Source organism: Chrysemys picta, chromosome 1 (genome assembly GCF_011386835.1).
Source record: "Chrysemys picta bellii isolate R12L10 chromosome 1, ASM1138683v2, whole genome shotgun sequence".
NCBI classification, from domain to species: Eukaryota; Metazoa; Chordata; order Testudines; family Emydidae; genus Chrysemys; species Chrysemys picta.
This window is the reverse complement of record NC_088791.1, coordinates 151,439,614-151,456,932: the sequence shown is the minus strand read 5'-3', so window position 1 is coordinate 151,456,932 and position 17,319 is coordinate 151,439,614.

Sequence of the window (17,319 nt, the reverse complement as noted above, 5' to 3'; positions counted from 1 at the left end):
AATTCCAAGGAAGAGGTAGTTGTACAGGATAACAATAGAGGGTTACCAGATCTGGATGGTCCTCTATGCAAATAGAAGCACTGTAGACAATATGCTAACTCCTATCCAGGAGAACACGTCAGTCAGGGGAGAGGGGGCTTGGCAACAAAGTCACCAGGTAAGGGTCTATAGTTACCTGTTGAAGCTGATCAGGGAGTCACATTACAGAGGAGACAGGAGGTTATGAGAGAGAGAAAGAGTGAGAAAAAGGGAGAACAGACCAGAGACTCTGTGTTCTGGATGAGAAGCCATGTGTAGGAGGGAAAGGAAGGATCCTGGGTTCCATACTGGGCTCTGCCTGAATCCAAAGAACTCTCCACAGTGGTGAGGAAACGGAGGCAGAGAAATGTATATAGATGTATTTATTATTTTGTCTAGATCTGTATATTTCTCATGCTAAATAAAGAGTTAGGGTCTTTTAGAATGCCTGTTGGCTTTCATTATCATGTGACCTTGAAGAGTAAACTGCAAACCCGAAGGCTTACACCTTTGGTGGAACTGTGATTAAGTGCAAGGGCTGCTGGAGAACCATGGGTTAGACACCACTAGTTTCAGGGTCTAGGCAACTGGACCATAGGAGCCTCCCATGTGAAGAGGGCTGTCAGACACAAGATCTGTAGCTAGATTGAGAGCATAAAGGCCCAAAGCCAGGGAAGGTAATTAAAGACTGTATCATAACGCATATACACAAGAATTGCTCAATCCACAGTTAAAAAAAAGTTAGTGGAATAAATGTTAACAATGATTTGAATGCTGTCAAGGACAATATAATCCACTCAAAGATATTTTACAAATAGCAAACAAGGCTAAATTTATTGGACAAATTGGACAAAACCTTGTAACCCCTTTTCCATCTCAATCAGTTTCCTTTAGTTATCAAGGTAACTCAAAGGCTCCATTAAAAAAATTGAAAGACTAACCAGGAAAATCAGATAATGATATAGGGGTAGATTCTGTGCTGCATGTCCTGAGCGGCATAGCTCAGAAGGCACAGCTATGGAGTGGGGTGGGCAGTTTTGTACCATCTCTGCACCACATAGATTCTGTGCTGTTGCAGGGACTGAAATGGATCCTGGCACAAGTTACAGAAGTTCTTGTCTCTGTTGCTCTTATTTATAGCCGCTTCACCGTTACTGCTGCCCAGAATCCCTGAAGTGTTCAGTGTTGTGGGCACACCCTCTCTCATCGCCAGCACGCCACATAGGCGGAGGGCCTATAAGGCTTTATGTTACTCCTCTACCAGAAGAATTCTCCCCTTACACCTTTACAGTCTCTATATGCTCTCAGAGCCATGTAGAGGGGCTAATGCAAGAACTGCCCCCATACATTTTACTTGAAGGAACTGAATGTTTTAAGCATAATGTTCAAACCAGCCCCCCCACCCCCTTATTTTTTAAAACACAGGCATAATTTTGTACTGGTAGTTCATTCATCCTTTCCCCTAGCAATTCATTGCAGATACACAATTGCAGACACTCTTAATTACTAATTGTAACAGAAGGCCTGGTTTGAAAAATCAGGCCCTTCCTATGAATATAAATACTGTGTAATTATAAATCTAAGTAGAGGGGGGGAAAGTCAGAGGCTGTTACTATCTTGAAAAGAAACACTATCCAAAATGCATTCGCAAGATACACATACCTATCCTTCCCCAAGAAAATGAGCAGAAAATTGGAAGTCCCACAAGACTTCACTACTGGAAGCATTCCCGGGAAAAGATGGTCTATATCCCCAGCAGATCAGCTCTGCAGGTAGCCTGCTGGGCTTCACTTATCCACAGGTTGAATCCATAAAGCAGTCCCAACAGCCCAGTCTCAAAGGCAAGAATTTCTATTAGTTCTTTGCAGGCAAATGCAGCAAACAATTCAGCTGAAGGCACCACTTAAACATATTAACATAAATAAGCCTTAACTCTAAAACAACAGCTTTAGCCAATTCACCTGGGGTTTTATCATCCACCTAAACTTAATTGCAAGCAATCTTCTCACTAAGAGCAATACATTAAGCACCTTCCCTCTGTGCTCCTGCAGATTGACTTTATACCTGGCTGGTTGGGTGCTACTCCTTTCAAGTTCGGCCCAGGGGCCAGCATTCCAAATGAGCTTTGTTAGTTCAAGCTTGATTACGTTATTCATTATATATTGTTTGCTCAGCTCTGTTAATTGCATTCTCGTTGTCAATATTTCCCCCTGCAGTCTCAATTAGGTACAAGATTCTTCTTCACTTTCTATCCTAACCTATGGTATTGGCTGTGCTTTTCAAACAGCTGCTGTGTTCTGTTCTAGAGGTGGCAGCATTTCAGTGCTGGGGTGAGTGATTCAGGAGACAGAAATCAAGCCACACTCAGTTCCAAAGATATGGTGGGATATCTTTTTGATTAACTGCATTTTTCATCCACCTTTGACCACCTCACCTGCACACTGGCCGCTAACCCATCTTCTCCCCTACCCACCACAAAAGTGCTTTTTCCTCTTCAAAATTACAAAGGTCCAAAGTGCAGGAAGGACAATATTCCATCTGAAAGAGTGACCCATTCAATGTCCAGTATTGCATGAACCATTAGGACTCAGCACTCGTTAGCAGCTTGGCATATCACAAGATATCAGCCCTCAAAGTCACAACTCTGATTAATAAAAAGCAACTTTAAGTCCTTATCATAGGTTTACTAAAATATATTAGTTCTTTTTTTCCTCTTTCTCTGAAGTCCATGCAGTTGGATACATTGATACTATGGCAACATGGCTTAATGGGCAGAAGGGAACAAAAATCTTACTATTCACCCCTTCCTTTCCCACCTCCGTCCCCCCATAACTCTCCAACATTTCTAGACTATTTTCCCAGTGAAATATGTAGCATATGCAGGTACAGTAAGTGCAGTGAGAGACAAAGGCTTTGCTGGTATTTGTTTGGGATAACCTGTGTTACATGCTTGTGGCTCCGCCATTCAGGCTGATGAAAACTGCGTCCCTCACCATAATGCCATCGCTATAGATAGGCTGTAAAGTGCTTTTCGAACCCTTCATGAAGAGAAGAGCTGTTCAAATGTACAATAAATTATTAGCTATTATCTTTACAGGTTTTTATTGTCCAGGGTATCCTCTGCCCCACACAGGGAGGCACTGTCCCTGTACATCCCTCCCCCAGAGCTCCCATTGCCACACACTGGGCAATGGCTGTCTCTGTACATCCTCCTGGCCAGAGTTGCCTCTGCCCCACACTGGGAGGGGCTGTCTCTGTGCCTCTGCTCCCCAGTATCCCCTCTGACCCACATTGGGTGATGGTGGAGGATTACCCCTCACAGATTCATAGAGTTCAAGACCAGAAGTGACCATTAGATCATCTAGTCTGACCTCCTGCATGACACAGGGCAGAGGATTTCACCCAGTTACTCCTGTATTGACCTCAATAACTTGTGTTTGACCAAAGAACATCTGTACCTCTCATTGTCAGAATCGTATTGGTTCTTTCTTTCATTAGTGGAATATCTATTTATTTATATTTAAACCCTGGCTTTTACAATTTTCCTGAGTCCCTACAATTGTAGTCCAGCCCAGTTCTACTGTGAGAGCTGTGCAGCGCATATTGGCTTTATCCTAAACAGAACATGTTGGTGTACAGAACACGGAGATGTCACAGGTGAATGGAAGCTTGGGGGGGTGTCACAGCATCTATCAGAATGAAGCAAGAAACATAGCGCAGCCCCAGGTCACTTATCTTCTCTGCTTGGATAATGGGATCCTGGCAGCCTCTCTCCTGTTCGTGAGGTTGCAGCTCTAAAACCTACTTTCCATGGAAATGCTCCAAGATAAAGTGAATGCTGGAAGAAAAGGGGGGGTGGGGAGTTCAGTGCTATTTAATGGGCATGCACGCTGCAAAAACAAACCATTGTGAAGGAGAGTACTACAGCAGCTACGGTGTTAAGACTGATGCTATGTGGGGATGGCAATGCCCATGAACAGGCCTCCACTCTTAGCCTTCCTCTGCACAGCCACCGATACCTAGATCCCTTCCCAGACCTATTCCACCTGGCCTCAACCTGGCAAGACTGAAAACCTGGGGGTTGGGGGACCCCTTCCCCAAGCAAAACCCATACGCAAAAACAAATGGAACATTTTCCATTCAAATTAGAGGAAACCATGCAATTAGTTTGCTTTCAAACTTTTACATCGAGAAATTGGCAAATTTCAAACAAAACAAAACTTCTTGTAAAAAATTTCCTTTAGTCTAAAAAGCCTTAAAAATCCAAATCAAGACACACTTGTTGAAGAATGAATTTCAACCAGCTTTACTAATGAGACCTATGGCCAGTTTGAACCACAGGGGAGCCACTGAGGTCAGTGAATTACACCTGTTTACATCTGGGTTGGATTTACTCTTACATCCTTTAAATCAGTGCTGATGGAGCACAACCTGAAGTGAGGCCAATAGGGGTCCAGTTGATTGCACCCAAATACTGGATGAGAGAAGCAAAATCCCAAGATCTCTATGGGTGTGTCTACACTGCAAGTGCTGCAGCGGCACAGCTGGGGCGCTGCAGTGCAGACCCATGCTACAGCGACGGAAGCAGCTTTTCCCTCACTGTTGTAAATCCCCCCCCCTCGAGAGGCAGTAGCTGGGTCAATGGAAAATGTCTTCCGTCGACCTAGCAGTGCCTTCACTAGGGCTTAGGTTGGCTTAACTATGTCTCTCGGGGGTGTGTGTGAAATTTTCACACCTCTGAGCCATGGAGCTAGGTTGACTTAAGTTTTTGGTGTAGTAGAGCAGGCTTAAGATCCAGCAGAAACCCAGGGAGGAGCAGGAAGGATCAAGTAATTCCTTGCCCCTGTTTCAGTTACTGAGGCCAGGTCTACACTACAAATGTATATAGTTATAACTACATCGCTCAGGAGTGTGAAAAATCCACACCCCTGAGAGAGGTAGTTATAGCGATCTAACCCCCAGTACGGACAGCGCTATGTCAGCAGGAGAGCTTCTCCCGTCGACATAGCTACCGCCTCTCGTGGAGGTGAATTAACTACACAAACAGGAGAAGCTCTCCTGTTGGCATAGTAGCATCTTCACTAAAACACTCCAACAGCACAGCTGCACTGGTGCACTGTGCCTCAGGCTGTTTCCTCCCGCCCACAGCAGATTCTCAGCCCCACCCTTCTCTCATCTGCTCAGTGCACTTCCCCCCATTCCTTCTGTGAACAATGGGTCAGCCTGCTCTGTGCTGCTTCCCCTCCCCTCCTTGCAACATCAGGACTGGGATGTGGGAGGAGGAGAACCTCCTTGGAGCTGCTCCTCCAGGCCTGGGAGATGGGGGGTGAAGAACCTCCACAGCTGTAGGAGGAGCAGATGTGGGGTTAAGTGAGTGGTAAGGGGGTGCATAATTAATAGCTGGGAGTACAGAGTTAATGAAACAGACTGGTGGGGTTTGGGGAGAAGCTGGTGGCTCCTCTCCATCAGGCAGCATCTTATATGCCACGGTGGGCAGGGGAGTCAAACAGCCAAAGGCAAGAGCTCCTGCAGCAGGGCCAGAATTGCCTCACGCTGTGCAGCTGGATTTTGAAAAATTAAACAGCCACCCACACACCACAGTGTGCAGGGGAGTCAAACAGCCAAAGGCAGACAGACAAACTTCTTCTCCCACAAACTCACAAGTTTGGGGCCAGTCTCAGGATTTTGGGTGTCTGGAGTTTTGTGGTTGGCAGTGCTGTATCGTGGAAACCGATCAGTAGCACCTTGTGGATGACAGTGTAGAAAGCGGTAGGGAAGTGAAGCAGCGTGAGCACTGAGGTGTGACCTCTATGCACGTCTTTCTTTTGGCCACTCTTTTGGTCAGCTGTTATTGTTGCTAGTCAGGCGACATTGTTGTGGGAGCTGTTGGTGTGGTGGATGTCGCTGTAGAGATGCTCCTTCCTTCCTTCTCTTCTCTCCCTATACTTCATTCAGCACCAATGGGCTGCTTGTCCAGCCCCGCTACTGAACTCTGCGCTAGAGCTGAGCACTGAGCAGGTGAGAGAAGGGTGGGGCTGAGAATCTGCTGTGGGCGGGAGGAAACAGCCTGAGGCACAGTGCACCAGTGCAGCTGTGCTGTTGGAGTGTTTTAGTGAAGATGCTACTATGCCAACAGGAGAGCTTCTCCCGTTTGTGTAGTTAATCCACCTCTGTGAGAGGCGGTAGCTATGTCGACGGGAGAAGCTCTCCTGCTGACATAGCGCTGTCTGTACTGGGGGTTAGATCGCTATAACTACCTCTACACAGCTAGTGTAGACCTGGCCTCAGGGGGGAAGTGCACAGACTGACCCATTGTTCACAGGAGGAATGGGGGGAAGTGCACAGACTGACCCATTGTTCACAGGAGGTGTCAGAGCTTGGGGCATGTCTTAGGCTTGCTCTTGCTGAGGCTGTGTCCTCCTGGGAGCAATTCTGCCTGGGACCTTCTCAGAGAGTCCAGGGAAGGGAGTTTCCAGCCCAGTCAGGTTTTGCAGTTCCTTTTTCTTTTATTTCAAGTCTCCTCAACAAAACAAGATCAAAACTTCTCCAAGTCTGTCCCTCAACCCCTGTAAGTTCCTCAACCCAAAAGTTCCTGGCTCTTATGTCAGAGCCTTTGTGATAACAGGACTTCCCTTCTGTCCATTTTGTTCCTGGGAGTGGTTGCTCCCAGCAGTAGCTCCAGCCTCTCGCAGGTATTGCGGCTCTCTCTTCATTTCCTGCTTGTCCTTGTATGAGGATCAGTCAATGAAGCTGCAGGTCTTTTCCCAGGTGCAGCAGGCAGGGCTAATCAACCAGCCAGCCATCTACTGGCCTCTGACCTCAGTGGAATGGTATCCTTTATACCTTCACATATCTCCTTCCCCCTTGAGTGGGCCAGTCGGGGCACTGGGCAGAGCTCTCAGTCTTCTTCTGTTCATGAAAGGAAGTCTGCATTCCAATGGCCCTTCCCAGGCTGGTGCTCTATTTGAAATCGAAGGCTGTAAGGCTAAGTACCAACATGTCACACAGGCATTCGAGTTTTTCATGGTTTGGAGCCATCTTGGTACCTCATGGTGCATGACAAGACAAAGGGTGTACCAACTAGGTAATGACTCAGTGCCTTTATGGCCTAGTGGATGGCCACGCATTCCTTCTCAAAGACAGAGTATCAGGTATCCTAGTCAAGGAATTTTCTACTTACGTACAGGATAGGGTGTTTTTGTCCATGAAAGCTTTGGGATAACACTGCACCCATGGTGCAGTGCAAAGTGTGTGTTTGGAGAATGAATTCTTGGGAGAAATTGGGGTTGTGCAATCTGGCTTGTTAACTAAAATCTGTTCAATTTTCTGAAATGTTTGGACACACTGGAGCGACCACATGACTTGTCCAGGAAATGATTCTTTAATGAGGTCAGTAAGTATTGTGGCTAATAGGGTGAAGTTGGGCACAAATCTTCTATAGAGCCCAACTAGGCCTAGGAAGGCTCAGACCTGTTTGGGTTTTTTTGTTGGTTTGTTTTTGTTTTTTTGTTCTTGGTATGGGAGTGTTTACTAGGGCCACAACGTTGTCCACTATGGATTGTACCTTACCGTTCCCTACTAGATACCCCAAATATTTGTTTCCCATTTTCCCACCTTGTACTTCTTTGGATTTGCTGTTAAATGGGCCTCCTGTGGGGCTTGAAGAACGTCTGCTAGGTTCTGGTGGTGGGTGGGCCAGTCTTGACTGTAAATCACCACATCATATAGGTAGGCAGCAGCATAGAACTGATGGGTCCATAACAACTGGTCCATCAGTCTTTGAAAGGTGTCTGGGCCCCCATGCAATCTAAAGGGCATGGTAAGAAATTGGAATAGGCCCCACAGGAGTAGAAAAAACATTTTTTTTCTCATGAAATGTGAGAAGGACTATTGGCAAATTCCCCTTCATTAGATCTAATGTTATTGTGATTGGTTCGGTCACAGGGACCCCCTTGGGACTGTCACCTGATGTGCTGGAATTACCTCTGAGCCCATTTTCCACTGCCAGCTTGGGACTCCAGAACCCTGCCTTGTTGAGCCAGACACGCTAGCCTGCTGCAACACAGACCCAGGTCTGGTCCACACCCCCAAAGCTGCAGACTTTAATCTGCTCAGCAAGTCACTTATCTCCAGCACCCAGACACCCAGTTCCCAATGGGATCCAAACCCCAAATAAATCCATTTTATTCTGTATAAAGCTTATACAGGGTAAACTCATAAATTGTTCGCCCTCTATAAAACCGATAGAGAGATATGCACAGCTGTTTGCTCCCCCAGGTATTAATCACTTACTGTGGGTTAATTAATAAATAAAAGTGATTTTAATAAGTATAAAAAGTAGGATTTAAGTGGTTTCAAGTAATAACAGACAGAACAAAGTAAGTTACCAAGCAAAATGAAAAAAAGCATGCAAGTCTAAGCCTAATACATTTAAGAAACTGAATACAGGCAAATCTCACCCTCAGAGATGTTCCAATAAGCTTCTTTCACAGACTAGACTCCTTCTTAGTCTGGGCCCAATCCTTTCCTCTGGCATAGTTCTTGTTAGTTTCAGCTCAGGTGGTAACTAGGGGTTTTCTCATAACTGCAGCCCCCTTTGTTCTGTTCCACCCCCTTTTATAGCTTTGGCCCATGGCAGGAATCTTTTGTCTCTCTGGGTCCCCACCCCTCCTTCTAAATGGAAAAGCACCAGGCTTATGACATGGTCACATGTCCTGTGAGACCCCAAGCCTCCATTCTTCCCAGCCTGACTCACAGGAACACAGGAAGGCTTGCAAGTAAACAGAGCCGTTTACAACCAATTGTCCTAGTCAATGGGAGCCATCAAGATTCCAAGCCATCATTAATAGTCCACACTTTGCATAATTACAATAGGACTTCAGAGTAATACTTCATATTTCTAGCTTCAGATAGAAGAATGATACATTCATACAAATAGGATGAACACACTCAGTAGATTTTAAGCTTTGTAATGATACCCTACAAGAGACCTTTTGCATTAAGTATATTCCAGTTACCTTATAGTCACACTTATAAACATATTTTCATAAAACTTATGGAGTGCAATGCCACAGTTATGATAAAGAGGGCTTTCCCAAGGTGATCCAGTAGGTCATAGACCCATGGTATTGGATACCATCAAATTCAGAAATAGCATTTGTTTGATGGAATCTACCCACAATCGGACATCCCATCCACTTTTGGAACCAGAACCACCAGACTACACCGGGGGCTACAGGACTCCTCAATTACTCCCAATCTTAACATTTCCTGAACTTCCTGAACTAACAGGGTTTTTCTGGAGAGACTTGGACCCTGGCCCTATACAGACGTGGTGAGTTACTAAGGAGGTTCATCCCAATATTGGAGAGAACTCCTCCTTGTAGGCTTTCAGGAGGTAGTTTGTCTCCTCTGCCCATTAGACAGCCCCTTCTCAAGTAGCACCTCTTTTATCTCCCTTACAGCAGGCTTAGGGAGCTGAGATCCTGGATCCTCTTCTCCCTCCTCTGATGGGGAAGCTTTCCTGGACCCTTCATGTTTTTAAATAGATTTATATGCTAAATCTGCTGTTTCTTTCATTGGTTTGGGCAATACATTTTGTAATATACTGGCCCCACTCAACAGAGCACTTCATATGGGTTCTGCCATTTGGCCAGAAGCTTGCTCTCTGAGCTGGGAAGAAGTAGGAGCACTTAGTCTCCCTGTTGGAATTCCCTAGCTCTAGCCCCTTTATTAGATTGTCACATCTGCGGCTGCTGGGCCTGAGAGAGGTTAGTTCAGGCAAGGCAGCCCAAGCATTCTAACCTTTCCCTCATTTGAATAACATATTGGAGGACATTGGTAGAGTGGATGGGTTGAGCCTCCCAAAACTCCCATACCAAATCTAACACTCCATGAGATTGTCTCCCAGAAAGGAGCTTGAGAGGTAGAAGCATTTGTAGGCATGCAGTACCTCCTGCGCAGAAAACAAAAGCTCAGAAAGTAGCTGATCCCAGTCTTTGGTCTCTCTTCCCACAAACTTTTTTAACATACTCTTGATGGTCTTATTGAACCACTTCACTAGATCATCTGTCTAGAGATGGTAGACTGAGGTCCAGAGAGGTTTTACTATCAACAGTGCCCACACTTGTTGGAGCACCTGGGACACGAAATTTGTCCCTTGATCAGTGATGATTTCTGATGGAAGGCCAACCTGGGGAAACACTTATGCTAGACTGGAAGCAGAGATGTTTCATAAGTGAATTGCCTCTTGATATCAGGTGGCATAGTCCACAAGTACCAAAATTAATTTGTGACCTTGGGCACTTTTCTCCAGAGGGCCTATTAGATCAATCCCTACCTGCTCGAAGGAGGTTGCAGTGAGGGGTAGGGAAATGAGAGGGGCCTGGCCCCGACCCTTTGGGGCAACTTTTTGGCAATCAAGGCACTATACACAGAAGTCCGCTACTTCTATACACACACACACTATTATATATATATATATATATATATATATATATATATATATATATATATATATATATATATATATATATATATATATATATATATATATCTCCCTGGCCAAAAGATTGAGCCAACAATCTTTCTTGGGTTTTCACCCTACCTAGATGTCGGGCCATAGGAAGCGCATGAGCTACCCATAGGAGTTCCTGTCAGGCAGGCTTAAGGGTCTAAGGAGTTGATATCTGAATTCTTCAGTTTGGGGATCTCTCTCTATTTGGCACAAGATCTCAGCCCATAATTCAAAGCGGGGAAACTGTTGAGATGCTTTTTCAGAGGTTGTTGACCCTGTTGACTGTGGCGGGTTGCTTGAAAAACAGTCCTGGAGTGTCAGCTAATCACATTGAGCTGTCACAACGTCGAAGGTATCACTCAGGGCACTGTAGTCCAGGATGGAGAACAGCTCTACAGTATCCATGGGTGGGTCATAACCTGCCAACTGTTGGGATGTTCCCTCAGCAGGTTGTACCCAGCAGGAAGTTTTTGCTGTAGGCTCCACAGAGTTACCTCCAGCACAGGCCCAGGCCCAGGCCCAGGCCCAGGCCCAGGCTTGTCCTCTCTTCTGAGACTTGTTGGTCCATCTCTGTGATCCCTGGGACCTTTATGAGATTTCAAAGAGATTAGATTGAGCAATGGGAAATAGGTCCCAAGCATCTTCAGAGGGGTTCTTTTCTGGCATTTCAAGGTCTAGGTTGGAGGGAATTGATCCCCCTCCCAGGAGGTGCCAAATATGTTTCCATCCATGTCCCAGGATCACTGGCTAGGAAAGCAATCCGCTACTCCCACCTGGAAGCACCCTATTTGATGTTACTTGCAAAACAATGGAGGCTGTTGGGTCCATACCGATTTCTCCATGGATGCAGGAAATCCGAATGGATTGCTCTAGATCCAAGGTTGTGGGTGAGACGCACCCTTGCTGAAGTACAGTAGACAGCAAAATGCACCAATAGGCACTGGAGATTGCTGTTGAAAAAGGACTTGGGGCCTCTCCCTTGCAGCATGGGCTCAGTCTTCAACGAGTGTGGGGCCCAAATCAGCTGATCCATCCATTCATGCCTTAATCTACCACAGACAGACAGGCCAATCTGTTCCAAGTAGCAGACTGACTGCTGCTGCGTGGAACAAAATATTCCTGCTTTGTCTACACTATGAAAAATATCTGGTGCTAACACTGTCTGTCAGCAGTGAGTGCAGCTGAACCACCGAGAACATGATTTAGCCACCAGTGTTGACCAGGACAAACTGGGTTCAGCATTGCTTTGGACACCATGATTAACACCTGCCATGCAACAGTGTGGGGGTGCGAGAGTGCATGTATGCGCACCTGCACGAATGCAGCTGCATGAAGGGATGCAACTCTGCATGAGTGTGTGAAGGAAGGTGCACATGGTGCGTGAGAATTTGCATGCATGTAGGCTGTTGGATTTAAAGTACTCAGCACTGATATGGCTATAAGCCTGGGATACAATCTTGTAGATAGATGAGCTAATTTGAACTGTTAGTTCCAGCCAAGCTCCGGGCAAAAGAACAAAACAAAAAAACAAACAAAGAAGAGGGGTCCCTGTAGTATTAGAATTATGCGTGCTACTTTCAAAGTACGGGTCATTCCCTGGTATACAGAAGGGAAGAGAGAAGGCAGAGGTTAAACCATGATTTTTTGATTCCTCTTGCAGCAAGACTATAGGGAATATTTTCATTCCATTATATAAAAATAATTTTGTCAGTCTGGATCAGTCTCCTCCCCACCCCCCATTCATGGTGTTTGTAGGAGGCAGGGTCCTGGGGCAATATAGTTGTGGGTGTAGAGGCTGGTTGGTTTTTTGTGTGTGTGTGTGTGAGAGAGACAGAGAGAGAGAGCGCCACATGCTGAGGGCAACATAGTTGTGGCTGCATGGGCTTATCGTCTGTGTGTGCGGTGTCGCTGCTCCCCAAGGAGTGCACTGGAGTGTAAAGACAGAAATTCAGAAGTAGAAATGAAATAGTTTTTTAAAAAAGTAGCAAACTTAAAATATTGTTAAAGGTTAGAATGATTTAGAACACCCAGTCTGAGTGGCCACGCTTGGCTGTTCTCAGAGTACGTGCGAGGTGACTGCATGGACAGGACTTTTGCAGTGGCCAGGAAAATTGCGCTGCTCACAGCCTCTTTCATTCCTCAGCTCTCTCTGTGTGAAGCCTGGTGGAGGAAGATACCTGCTTGCCATACAGGGAATTGGTACAGATCAGCTCATGCTTCACTCCCTGCCAGACTGGGCGCAGGCGAACTCTTGACTGAACAGCTGCTCCCCTATCGTGGCAGTAGGGGGACATTCCAGCCACATGGTCGACTTCTGCATCTCCCTTGCCAGGGATTAATCTTATTCTTAAAACAATAAAAATTGTGGCCAGATTAATGCCAAATGACCTCACACAAAGTGTGTGCATACCTGAAAAGACACAGGACAGGCAGTACATTTTTAAGGTCAGGCTTGACAAAGCCCTGGCTGGGATGATTTAGTTGGGGATTGGTCCTGCTTTGAGCAGGGGGTTGGACTAGATGACCTCCTGAGGTCCCTTCCAACTCTAATCTTCTAGGATACATAGGAGGATACCCACATCTAGATGCAGTAATGTGGTACTTCCGTATGTGGCTTATGCAATTTTTTTTTTAAACTACATCCAGGTAATTACATTAGTGCCAATTTCCTTAATGTAGACAGGGCCTTAATTAACCTTGGTGATATCTACAATAAATAACTGAACCTCTGATAGAGCCATGATGTCTCTGCAGAGTTTATAAACTTCGAGTGGTTGTGTGGAGTTTATAAGTTCCATATACCAGGTTGCGCAGTTTCAAAATGTGTTCACTGAAGTAGCAATGCTTTAACTGAGCTCATATTTCTTTATCTTATTGCCTGACAGTCTCCAGGAATTTAATATGAAGATCAAGAACCTGCTGTCCCTTCCCTGAGCAATAGCGTGCCGATAGGTCCTCTCTTCAGCCCAGCATTCTCAACTCAAAGCAAGGCGGAGGAAAAGGAAGAGAGAATTGCTGATGGCTTCTCAGCGCATCTTGTCAGCGTCAGATTTAGGCCGTTGGAAGTCATTACAAAAGAAGCAGCCTCTTAGTATTTCTCCTTATTTTATAGACACTGCAAAATAAAGGCAGAAAAACTATAACTCTGGAGGGCTTCTCTTTCCTCCCTTTTGTGCTTCTGTCATCGCAGTTGACTCTTCTGCTAAACTGCCTGGGAGCTGTCACCCTGTGTAGTCTCTCTGGGATCTACAGCAATCCAAAGTGACAAAAAAAAAAAGTGAGAAAATCCAGGAGGCCGATGAAAGGAAAGTGATGAGGCAAACAAAAAACAACAACAAAAAGCCCGTGACCAGGCTGGATTGGTTGTACTCGTTGTTTGCACACTCTGGAAATATCACTAATGATGAAGAAGAGGCAACAAATTGCTTTGAAGCCCTCTGTGATCCTCTCCCTATTCTCTGTCACCCTGGAGATGACCTGTGTGCATTGGTGTTTCTTTCTTTCTCCCCCCTCTGGGATTTAATAGATGTGGTAACCTTTGTGCTCTTTATTGTGCAGCCAGGAAATAAAATTCCACTCAGTTAAGCCACATTGTGAGTGGAAATGCAGCCGTCAGCTCAGGTGGACTTAAAATACTAAAGCTCTGAAAAGCCAAATCATCTGACCTCTAAATGCTGCCAGGAGCTGAAAAGCTGCTCCGGGGGGGGGCAGGGGGGGACAAGTGGGGGGTTTTCCCCCTGTCCACCATATCTTTCCCCAAGCTACCAAAAAACCCAATCCTGCATCCATTGAAGTAGACACAAAAAATCCTGGGCCCCCATTCTCCCATTACAGCATACAAATAATTCCTATTGACTTCAGTGGCAATGACTCAAATTCTGCCCTGAGAGAATAGGGCACAAAACTGTACCTATCACTGCACTATATTACAGTATTGCCTAGGTGCCTGTTGAGCATGGTGCCTTACAAACGGAGATAGTCCCTGCCCTGAAAAGCTTACAATCTAAGCAGACAAGGCAAACAAAGAGAAGAATGTGGACTGGAATTTGGTAACCCACTGGGTCCCCAGCTCCAGTGCTAGGGAGAAATACCTGAACTGGAATTCTTTGCCATCCCCAGGACCCCCAAAATGGACTCAGGATGCAGATTGGGAGAAAAGAAGCTGTACTAGACTTCTGTGCTGTTGTGGAACAAGCACTGGCTGCAATCACTTGGAAGAGCCTTAAATGGGGCATCTGTCCACGCTGTGAATAGACTCTGTCCCCACTATAAATCATTCAAATTAGTCTGATTGCTGGTGAGTGTTCCGTGGCAGCCAGAAAAGTCAGCAAGTCCCAGTGGGAATCTAGGACAGCTGGGTTTAGAACACCAACACCAACACCAGTTTACTGGTGTTAGCAGCCCTGTCCATCTAGTCAGCGTCAGCTTCCTCACTGAGTGGGTGCAGTGCTGGTCAGAGGTGATACGAATCCTCATGAAGGGACAATTTATAGCATGCGTTGAGTAACTGGAGTGCTGTAGTTTGGTCAGTTTCAGCCAAGCCATAAATCTTGGTCTTAGATCAAGTCAAACTGGTACTAAATCTTCCCTTAAAGCTTGTAAGACATAGTGCCAAACTCAGCCCTTTTATTAGCAGGTACAATTCTATTGACTGCAAACACTTGTTTGCATGTGGGTAAAGGCAGATTGTGACCCATCATACTCTGATTATAATCTCACTTTGCTTCCCCTCCAACCCTTTTCATTCCCCCACCTCAGCCCTTCTTTGCCTTGTTTCTTTTCTTCCCATTGTCTGGCTTTCCCTCTCCTCCTCTTTCTAATCCCTTTTTGGTTTTTATCTCCTCCACTATCTGTACCCTCTTCCTTCTTCTGTCTCCATGGCTCCTTCACCCTCTGCTTGATTTGTTTTCTGAAACGTGTTTTGTGCTCCTAACACCAGAGTGATACGATCAATAAGCAGTGCTTCTACAGGTCCAACCACTGCACACGAGACATTAGGGCTGCAAGTGACCCATCTCCATCATTGACAGAATTCTGGGTTTAAAGGGTCAGACCTTGTTTCTTATTCTCCAGATACAATTCTAATTCTCGGTGAACACACTGGGACAAGCCATTTAATCCTTTGCCAAATAATAACTCTCTCGCTCTCTCTCTGCCAACCTTCCTGGGATTGTCACACCCTATAATAGATCAGATCTGCAAAAAAAAAAAAAAACTAGTAACACAACATATTCCAAGATTTCCTTTGTGTTGGGCAACAACATTTGGGTCTATAAGAAATATCCTTTCCCCTCGGATTATGTGATAAGTGACGTTGGCCGTTTATGCAGAGCAGGAAGAAGGAATGAACAGCATAAGGCAGGTTGAAGACAGGGTAGAGGGAAATGGTGTCTCTATAGACCACAGGTGAAAGGCATCAAATAATACAGAGGGGATGTAGTCGTCTCTCTTTATCACTTGGTGCAACCCCACCAGGAATATTTCATTCTCTCCTGGGCATTTCACAGCCAGAATGTTATTAATAAACTGGAGTGAGTGATAGGAAGAGCAACAACAATGATTAGGGAGATGGATGGATTGGCCCAATGAGGAAAGTAGAATATAGCCAAAGTATATATAGCTTGGCTCGGAGAGCAGGGCAAAGGGCATTGTCACAGTGCACATCGCTCACTGCCAAGCTGGTGCCTCCTCCTAGTCACGTGAGGGATTAGCTTGAGGTAGACGCTCCAGCCCATGCACACCGTCACTCTGTCCCAGATTCCGCCTACAACCCCCCGCCACCACCACCCTGGATGGCTGGAACCACAGCATTCTCTTCGCGACTCAGACCTCCGGCTGTGTCACTTCCCCAGTGGCAGGTGGGGGAGGGCCCAGGCCTGTAGATGGCAGCCACGTGCTGCATCCCCTCCAACTGCTTAGTATGTTTCCCTGGGTCAATTCCCCATGGCCCCAGCACCTTTTTTACCCTTACCTCAGGGCCTCATCATGTCAGTCTTAGCAGCCAGCCAGGAGCTCCCTCTTGCTCCCCTGATCCCTGCCAGCAACTGCTCTGTCCATGGTGCTGCATAAGGTTGCCAACTTTCCAATTTCTGAAAACCGGACACCCTTGCTCCACCCCCTCGCAAGACTCCATCCTGTTCACTCCTCTCCCCTCCAATCAAAACAAAAACACCTAAACCCCAAAGCAGGAATTATTGCAGAAAATGGCATTTTTCCTACCCCCTCTTTCAATCTTAACCATTATCACAACGTGTTCAGAGGAACGTGGGGGTGGTGAAGATTTGCTGCAATACTTATATTCATATTTGTCAGGGTACTTTAGGAAATGTCAAGGGGTTGCTCACTACTACTACAATAAGTACCATTACCTATATCCCTAACACTGCACTGAACCAGAGATGCTAAAGAAAACAAGAAGGAAAAGACTGCTGCCATAACAACCCTTCAACAGAGAAGGGTTGGGATACTGATAGTTACTACACAAGGTACTGTGCATCATGACATATAAAAACAGACAATGCATGAAAACCTACTAGGATTCTCCCTCTCTCCTCTGTACAATGAGAGTAAAACATGGGCTTTTGCCGGCTGCATCTTCATTTTGGCTGAAAAGTTCATTCTTTCCCCTCTCCTCTGTCCAAAGAGACAGCATCCTAGCCTTACCTTCACCAAAATCACATTTAGATCAGAGATCGCTGTGCAGAGATCTCTATGCTATGCAGAGAAAAGGTCCACGGCTCAACTAGGCAAGTCCTGTAATAACCCCAACAAGGCAGCGGGTATTT